This window comes from Anomaloglossus baeobatrachus, chromosome 2 (genome assembly GCF_048569485.1).
Source record: "Anomaloglossus baeobatrachus isolate aAnoBae1 chromosome 2, aAnoBae1.hap1, whole genome shotgun sequence".
Classification (NCBI taxonomy): Eukaryota; Metazoa; Chordata; class Amphibia; order Anura; family Aromobatidae; genus Anomaloglossus; species Anomaloglossus baeobatrachus.
This window is the reverse complement of record NC_134354.1, coordinates 210,095,035-210,104,733: the sequence shown is the minus strand read 5'-3', so window position 1 is coordinate 210,104,733 and position 9,699 is coordinate 210,095,035. Positions and strand designations below refer to the sequence as shown.

Sequence of the window (9,699 nt, the reverse complement as noted above, 5' to 3'; positions counted from 1 at the left end):
TTATTAATGGCCTCACATATTCCCTTGTAAACATGCACATTGACTGCGTCTCAGACCACAGCAGAATGCCTGTGCTATAAGCAGAGCGGCCACTAGGGGACACTGTGCCTCTTCCGCAGCACTCTCATCCCAACCTACCTCCTTCCTAGTCCCTGAGGATTCTGCTTAAGCTAAGGCTGCCAATGAAGTCAAAGCCTAATGCATTTCTCTGTGGTACCACAGGCTGCATCTCTTTCAAATTACAGTGCAGGCGGACCAGACAACATTTTCTGAATTAGCATTTCTGGGACTTCTCTGCTCACACACACAGTCCACATCTGAGGTACAGCAAGGTACCTGTCTGCTTTACCTATGGACCTCATTTACACTCCACTTTGGATTAGAGGGAAACTCTGATTTTCTGCAAAGCATAGAAAGCAGTTGGGAGGTGGAAGCAGGAGTTCCTGTGGAGAACCCATTTTGGTCACCTGCTTTCTTTCTTTTTATGCTTTCTTCCTCTTTGTCCCTTTCTGTTGGATAGCTAATGGATGGGGGAATGCAACCTTGGGCTTGAAGAATGAGATAAGTTTGTTGAGTTCGGTTTGAGGGGAAGATGTACCCTTCCACAAACATGGAAACATAACCGGGATCTTTGATGGATATTGATTTTAAAGAAAGAGCACAGGTAGGTCACATCTAGTCATATTCTTCTGTGTGATTGCAGCTGCGGAGGAGGAAGATCTCAACTTCTGCTTGATTTATGATAGGAATCAGTGTGTTAATCAAACACAGGTGTCTGTGGGGTATGGATACAGAATGGTGATACCAATATAACAAAATAATGGAAATTAAAATTCCACTCTTCTATCTTACATCCCCCAACCCCTTTATATATTATTACAATAGTATGAAGAACAATCTATTTCCTGTAATCAATCATTCAGACAGATTAGTGATCTGGAGGGTGAGGATGGAGGGACTCAGCACCTGATTGCTGCATAAAGTTTGCCTCTATGCTTCCCTGTAACATTACTGTCATGCTTCCCTGTGTTCCCCTTGTTCAGGATAAAGCATCTGGTTAATTGTGTGAATGAGTTAAGCTATCTGAGGTTTCATTCTACAGAAAAATCCGAGCAAAGCATTTTATTCTTGACTTTTAAGCACGTCAGCTGAATTCCTGATGATACGGTGTATGTGGTATGCAGTTTAGGTACTTTGATGTCCTGCATATTGTATGTAAAATTCTTGGTATAGTAATGTATTATGCCTCTGGCTCCTAATTGTGTTAGATTAAAATGCCTTTCACATTTCCATAGACCCAGACTGGTAAAGGCACTTATCCAATTAAAAAAAAATGCAAATGGTATCGTGGTAGACGACTTATACTGGAGCTGTCATATATTTTTATTTATGTAGAAAGGGTGCATGCAAATGTAAACATATAAAGCGCTATATATATATGTATATATATATATATATATATACACGGTATATGCTGATGTATGTAAAGCACTATGGAATTAATGGCGCTATGTGAGTGAAGAAATAATAATAATAGATATATATATATATAAAAAGAAATATATATATATATATATATATATATATATATATATGTATGTACATATATACATATTTGTGTGTGTATATATGCATCTATATACAGTATATGTATACATGTGCATATATGCTACATATATTAATATCACTGTATATATATTATATATATATATATATATTTTTATATATATATATATATATATATATATATATATATATATATATATATATATATATGGACATGGATATGTGGATATATATGTATGTGCATGCATATGTGCCATATATATGCACATATATATATATATATATACACATATATGTATGTGTGTGTGTGTGTATATACATATATGTGGATTTTCTGTGTTCTATTTATTTAATCTATTGTATACGTATATATTTATATACCGCTTCCTCATACTTAGTAAATATAACAAATTACAATTTATGCGATTGTATGGGTGCTTGGAGAGCAAAAGGTTAAGGGTATATTTTTACGATTGCTGCAAATGTTCACCGGACTTTAAAAATGGTTACATGGTTGTGTCTCTGTGTGAGTGTGCATACGCCTATGTTCATACGTTTATGTGTTTCTATAGAAGTGTGCCTCTATGTAAGGTTCTTTCCCATGAATGTCTACCTTGCCTTGAACAGTGAGCTTTGAAAATTGGCAATGGAATCATATAAAATGCATGTCAGGAACTTTGCATAAGAAACTGAACTATTACAATTTAATTTGTACACCTTGCAATTCGCATTTTTAGACCTTAAACTTTAGTAAAGTACAGTAAATAATATACTCAATGGTCGTCAGTTCGCTTAGTTTAAAGATTCTACAGACCCTTATAGATGATCCAATAAAAGGGTTATTCCTGGGTCTATGATGTTGATACGGATCTATTTACTGTGGCCTTTTGTCTTTTTAAGGAGAGTTTTCAGAAAAACCATTCTGTATCTTCAATATAATGATTCCTGTCAAAGAAAGTGTATCACAGGCCTCTCATACCTGAGGAGAATGAGCCTTTTCTCGTTATCTTTCAGCCAGGCCAAGATTTGCACAATCCCAATGGGATTCCTCTGGCTTTATGAAAAAAAAGGAGGATTGACAGTTTAACCCTGGATGGGAATATGTCATATCGGAAGGCATTGATGAGTTCTCCATCCGGTAATTAGGTTATAGTATCCAGTGCTATATTCTGCTATTTATCACTGGACGAATGGTGAAGTGAGAAATACATGCCTGTGCTGTTCTCAGCCTTACGTCTGATAATGAGGAGTTCCTTAATAGCTTCAGGGCATTTTCAGCCAGAAGTAAAGCTGTCAGGTAAAAGAAAAACTTCACAGCCTTTATAGCACCCACCATAACTGATGGAGTTTGAAAGCAGAAACTGAATTTTCTTCTAACACTACTTTAGAGTAAAATGTATCAAATAAAAGCTGGAGAAACGAGCTGTCTTACTTGCCAAGGTAGCTCATGTCGTCAACATAGGTCTTACAATAAGGTGAAATTCACAAGGTATTTTTGGCTTTGCCCATGGTCTACGTATCTCAGTCAAGTCAGCCCTAGTAAATAAGTATCTATGTAAAGCAGTACTTTTTGCATGACAATATACATCTATATTATCTTATTTCTGCTAATTTAAATATATTTGATTGTTTCCTATATGCACCCAGAGGGGTGGTCTCACCCGTTTGCTCGGTTAAGACATATGGGATCTCAATAGCTCGGGAACCACCTTCATTGTTTTATTAATATTTGTTGGGCATTTCAGAAGCCATACTTGTGGAGATTCCCATTTCAAAAGATGATGCAACCCCTTTAAGGCCTAATTGTAGTGTCCTTTAAGGGGATTACTAAAACAAAGTCCAGGAAAATGTCTCTCCCTCCAATAAGAACTACTTATTTTTTCTACTTTTTTTTCGTGTATCTCAAGTTCTGAGAATATCCAGAAGCATTTACACATATATGCAAAGATGATATTAAGTGTGATTTCCAAAGCTTTCTTCAGGTTTAAGTGTGCTTTATAATGTAATTCAGGCAGCAGAGCCCTATTCACTGGAGGGTGAATTATTACAGTGACGATAGATAAAGCTAAGAAGAATAAAAGTTGATTTGTTTAAGGGCAAATTATTTTCTACTAATTTGTACGATACTAAGTGAACACAAGTAAAAAAGCAAATAATCTGGTCTCTTCTAGGTGTAATGCAAATTTTAAGGTAACTTGTGAAATCCATTTATAGCAGGTATGTAGGGAATAGTTGAGATGGTGAAATAAGGAATGCCATAGTTCTATGTGATGACCTTGAAAAGTGGCCGATAAAAGTGCAGGTAGAACTAGCATTCCAGTAGCTGGCTTGCTTGACCAACATACTGCGAAGAACTCTCCGTCTGTGACCAGAATGAAGACAGTATGCTGATTTCCTACATATATAAGTGAAAATTGGCAAATAAATACATTCTAAAATCTATTATCATTACTTTGGGGTTATAACTATTTTTTTTTCCATCATATAACAAAATCTTTCACTGTCTCCATTCTCACAGGCTTTTCAATAATTCCTATACTTGTAATATGACTTTGTTGTTTATTCTCTCCAAATGCAAATTGCCTAGTTATGACATGAAAATTTTATAGCCATGTATACCATGTAAGTTTATCTAAGCAGTAAACCTAAGGCCCCATTCACACATCTGTGTCTCTGGTACGTGTGACATCCATTTTCACACGTATCAGAGATATGGGCACACGTAGACCCATTAGAATCAATGCATTTGCATGCATATGCGTGTTTTCCCTTGGACCGTGTGTCCATGTAGAGCATACTGGTGTCCGTGTGCTCCACACATAGACATGTTCGTTTTTTTCTGGCAGCACAGGTGTCACACGCACCGCACGTCATCAGTGTGACACGTAGTGGAGAAAACCACGTTTCTGTGAAATAAAATTAATTTCTACACTCCCCTTCTCCACCGCTGCTGTCTTCGGTCTTGGTGTCTCTGCCGCTGCTGGCACTTGCTTCTGACCCCCTCTCATTATGCTCATCGCATATTCACTGCACCGAGGAGCAGAAGCAGCAGCAGCGGGGAGTCAGCAGGGCCAGAGACTGCAGAGCGGAAGACATCAGCACCACAGACAGCAGTGCCAGGGACAAGTGAGCATAAATTTCCTGTTCTCTGTGTATTATCACAGATAGCACACAAAGAATACTCATGTGCCAAAATCATTGCAGACAGAGGGCCATACGCACCCTTTACACATCTGTACAAAACATATGTGGTTTTTCACAGACGTGTAAAAGAGCCTAAGACAGGGCAACGGACTCTGTGTACCACAGCTTGGAATCTAGTCGGTTTTTCAGGATTTTTTCAAAAAGTGCAAAGAACAAGGAATGTTCTAAAATAAGAAAAATAAGCATTACTTGCCCCTTTGCTTTGATCCCCTCTTGCTCTGGCATGATCACCATCGTGGAACTGATGATGTTTGCACAACCTCAGTTGTCAATCAGTGGTCTAAGTGGTCAGTTACTGTACATGCAAACATCGGAGGACGGAGGACAGTGATGGGCTACAGTGGTCATGTCGATGATAGGTTCGAACGTCATTACTTCAAATATCAATTGGGTCATGAGAGGGGTGGTACAGATGATTCAATGGCTATGTAATATTTATTTTCTATTTAACAACATCACTATTTGCACTTAATAGAAAACCCTTTTAAAGGGGTTGTCCAGCCTTAGGCTTCGAGTCTGCAGTCATTGTATGTGACATCGCACAAAATCATATATATATATATTTAGAGAGTTCTATAACTGGCTAACATCGAAACTAGTCCCAGTAGGGAATTGTTTTGATGTTAGCCAGTCATTCTATGTGACTACAGATGTGTGAATCCTCATATCATGCCCACTGCATACTGTGAGGATTCTCTGGTGCTGGCACCAGAAGTAGCAAGTGAGTGACCGCAGGTACGTGATTTGCATACACGTAGTCATGGGCTGACTAGATGAGTATGGCTCTGCACAATGCCAGTGTACAGGGTCTAGTCAGCATGTGTCTGTAAGTATGCAAATTGTTTACTGGCTGTTATATACACTATAGTACACACGTGTAAAATAAAGTAAATAAGGTCTAACTCAAAACTACTTCACTTGACCTGCACAGTTCTTATACAGACTAGAGGTCCCAGCTGTGCAGTCCCTAAAGGCTATTGAGCAGACTGAAACAACCCTAACTGGATGTTTAGGACGACCACTCAGATCTTTGGTCCCTAAGTGGCTATTGAGGGCATCGCACACCTCTTTATGAATTTGGGGGAAGGTGCAGAGTAAATAAAAAATAGGGTAAACCAAAAGTAACAGTTTGCCAGGAAAACACTTGGCAGAAAGGCTGTAATTCCAAGCAGGATCCAATTCAGAAATATCACCAGCGGGAAATACATATTTGTAAAAGTTTAAGTAGTTACACCTGTCAGGTGATATGGCAGACTGAATTACAGCATTGGAAACACTTGTTGGAAGAAAGGCAATGAACACAAAATGTTCAGGAACAAGATAGCAACCAACCCAACTGTGGCTCAGTTGAGAGGGAAACAGACTACAGCAGAAGAGACTGCATATCAAATCTGAGGCATAACAGTACCCTCCTTCCACGAGGGGCCACTGGACCTGCTAAAATACCCATCCTTTGATATCACTGATAAAACTCTTTTACCAGAGGATCAGAATGCAGAGCTTCCGCATTAACCCAGGTGTTATCCTCCAGACCGTAACCTTTCCATTTAAACCAGAAACTGCAACTGGCATCTTACTCGTCTGGCAACCTCATGCTTCTAATACTCCTCCAAATCCACCTCAATTATGTCATGAAGATCAGGCGCTCACTCAAACATTTTAAGGAGAGAGAAGTGTAAGTAATGATTGGTTCTCCATGCCATTGGGAGTTGGCGTTTGCAGTCACAGGATCAAGGCTTTTAATTATCATATACAGATCAACAAATTTGGGAGCAAACATTTTAGATGGTACTTTAAGGTGTAAATTTTTTGAGGATAACCAATCAAATTCTCCCACCCTAAAGACAGGAGCCCTCCTATGTTTGCAGTCCGCAGTTCTCTTTTTCCAGTCATAAGTTACCATAAGACTTTTTTCAACCTCCCTCTGTACCTTAATCAAAATATTAAGTATTAAATATTATAACCAAATTTTCAAAATATGTGAGATGAATAATGCAGCTAAACTCTTAGCTGTACGCAATCTTTGAAGCGGAACCAAATTAACCATCTTGCTGAAACAGTCCACCACCACACACGCTACAGGACTACCATCAGAATTAGGTAGGTCAGTAACGAATTCCATGAACAAGTGCATTCAGGGCTGAGATGGGACCTCTTTAGGTAAGAGTAAACCTTCTGGGGACTGGAGAAAAGCTTTAGCCCTGGCACAAACTCTGCAATTCTGGACATATTCATCAACATTATAATGAGCGTTCTGCCACCAAAAGGCCCTCTAAATAGATCTCCAAGTGGCAGAAGAACTTGGGTGACCGGACAACATGGACTCATGCACTTCATTAAGAAAATCTGTGCATAAAGAGGATGGTACAACAAGTTTGTTCACAGGTAAGCCCTCTGCTGCACTATCCAGTGCTTCCTGAATATGCTGTCTGTGTTCAATCCCCAGACCACACACCACCACCAAGAATTTTAACCATATTTTTGTCCCTCAACTACAGAACAAAGTATCAGCCTTAACATTCTTAGACAAAGGGAGATAAGTCACAGAAAAGTCAAACCATGTAAAAAAAAAAAAAAACACCCACAGGGCCTGTCTTGTGCTTAGACATTTGGTGGAGTCAACATGCAGCAGCTTTTTATGGTTTGGAGAGTCTAAAAAATGTCTACACTACTCAAATGCTCTCTTAATTGCCAGAATCTCTCAGTCCCAAATATCAAACTTAGACTCGGCATCTGACAACATCTGAAAGAAAACAAAATGCACAAGTATGAAGGTAACCATGTTTCTTTTATGAGACAACTGCACCCATCCTCACAGAAGAGGTGTCAACCTTAAGCACAAAAAGCAAACCAAACTCGGATTGACTGAGGACTGGAGCCATAAGCCTGCTTTACACGCTGCAATGTATCTTACAATGTGTCGGCGGGGTAACGTCGTAAGTGACGCACATCCGGCATCGTAAGGTACATTGCAGTGTTTAACAGCTACGTGCGATTGCGATTGAACGGTAAAATGTTTATCGCACGCACGTCGTTCATTTCTCATGAATTGAACGTCAGATTGTTCATCGTACCCGGGGTAGTACACATCGCAGTGTGTGACACCCCGGGAACGATGAACAGATCTTACCTGCATCCTGCGGCTCCCGGCCGGTAATGTGGAAGGAAGGAGGTGGGCAGGATGTTTACGTCCCGCTCAGCTCCGCCCCTCTGCTTCTATTGGCCGGCTGCCGCGTGACGTCGCTGTGACGCCGAACGTCCCTGCCACTCCAGGAAGTGGACGTTCGCCGCCCACATCGAGGTCGTATGGACGGGTAAGTACGTGTGATGGGGGGTTACTCGTATGTGCGGCACATTCAACAAATTGAACGTGCCGCACATACGATGGGGGCGGTTACGATCGCATACGATATCGTATGCGAAATCGTAACATGTAAAGCAGGCTATAGAGAAGGTTGTCTTGAGAGCAGCAAAGACTTTAACAGCCTCTTTAGAGCAGGAGGAAAAATCACTACCCTTCTTGGTCATATTGATAAGAGGCTTTTCAATAACTGAGAACTTCTTAATGAACTTTTCATAGTAATCAGCAAAACCTAAGAATCTCTGGAATGTTTCAATATTAGTAGGTTGTACCCAATCCAGGATGTTCTGTAATTGAATGGGTTCCATCTGAAGCCCTGGTGAAGAAACCAAATAACCCCAAAAATGTACTTGTTGAACCTCAAATTGACATTTTTCTAGTTTAACAAATAAATAATTATCAGAAAGTATCGAAAGAACTTGTTGAACATGCTTATGGTGCTCCTCATGAGAATGTGACAAAATCAATATGACATCTAAATAAATCACAACAAATGTACTTATCAGAGAGCAAAACATGTCAATAATAAAGTTCTGAAAATTTGACAAAGCATTAGTAAACCCAAACGGCATCATACAATGTTTAATGTGACCATTTGGTATATCGATTGCGGTTTTCTGCTTATCACCTTGCCGAATGCGTATGAGGATATATGCCCCCTAAGATCAAGTTTAGAAAACCATTTGGTTCCATCTAGTTGATTAAACAAGTCTGGTATGAAAGGTAAAGGATATGGATTGTGAACCAAGATCTTATTAATCACTCTGAATTCCAAGCATGGATGCAAATTTCCATCTTTTTTCCTAACAAAGAAAAGCTCCACGGCATATATACCCCTTGGCCAGACTATTTTCTATATACAAAAAAGTATAAACCCTAGAACGCATAACCATAGAAATCTACCATAGAAAACAAGTAACATAGCAGGCCTGCGAGGCCCCAGGTATGCGTTCTAGGGTTGATGCATCTTTAACGCAACAAGACTTAGGTATTTTGGCATCTGGTATGAAATTGATTCTGCAATCATGTGACCTATGTTGACCTTTAAACTCAATCTCAGAAAACACATCCTCAAAATCCTGAATAAATCTAGAGAGATGAGATCTCACAGAAGCCAAGGATTTGGAAAGGCAACTGGAGAAATAAAAGTCTCCCCAAGACTTAATCCCCTGGGTCTCCCAATTGAGAGTAGGGTTGTGTTTTACCAAACAGAACATGCCTAATGCCAGTTTATCGGGTAAAGAAGGAAGGACCATGAGTGAAATCTATTCTGTGTGTAACTCTCCCACTTTCTTACACACATTCTTGACCCTAGAAGTAAAATGACTTTCAGCAAGGGGAGAATTATAAATTTCCGACACCTATATAAGATACCTGAGAATAGAAACGCTGCACTCACATTCAATAGCTAAATCACTGTCAATGAGATTTAAGGCAGAGCCTCAATCTAAAAATGGAGAGGTGACAATAAAACCAGATTTAGTACTTAAAGACACTTGTAGGAAAAACCCAGAAGCATGCATGAGAGATAATTTCAGACTCTTAGAACCTGTGTCATTACACCTTTA

The 9,699-nt window shown here is 39.4% G+C and overlaps 1 protein-coding gene across 3 annotated transcripts in view; it reads left to right on the top strand.

Moving 5' to 3' along the window:
* The first annotated feature begins 217 nt into the window (after positions 1–217).
* TAFA3 (TAFA chemokine like family member 3) overlaps positions 218–9,699 on the top strand; it is a 641,246-nt gene continuing 631,764 nt past the window's right edge. For all 3 annotated transcript variants that reach the window (XM_075335591.1, XM_075335589.1, XM_075335590.1), the window contains exon 1: positions 218–664. The gene's annotated coding sequence lies outside the window, so the exon portion shown is untranslated. The remainder of the gene's footprint in view (positions 665–9,699) is intronic.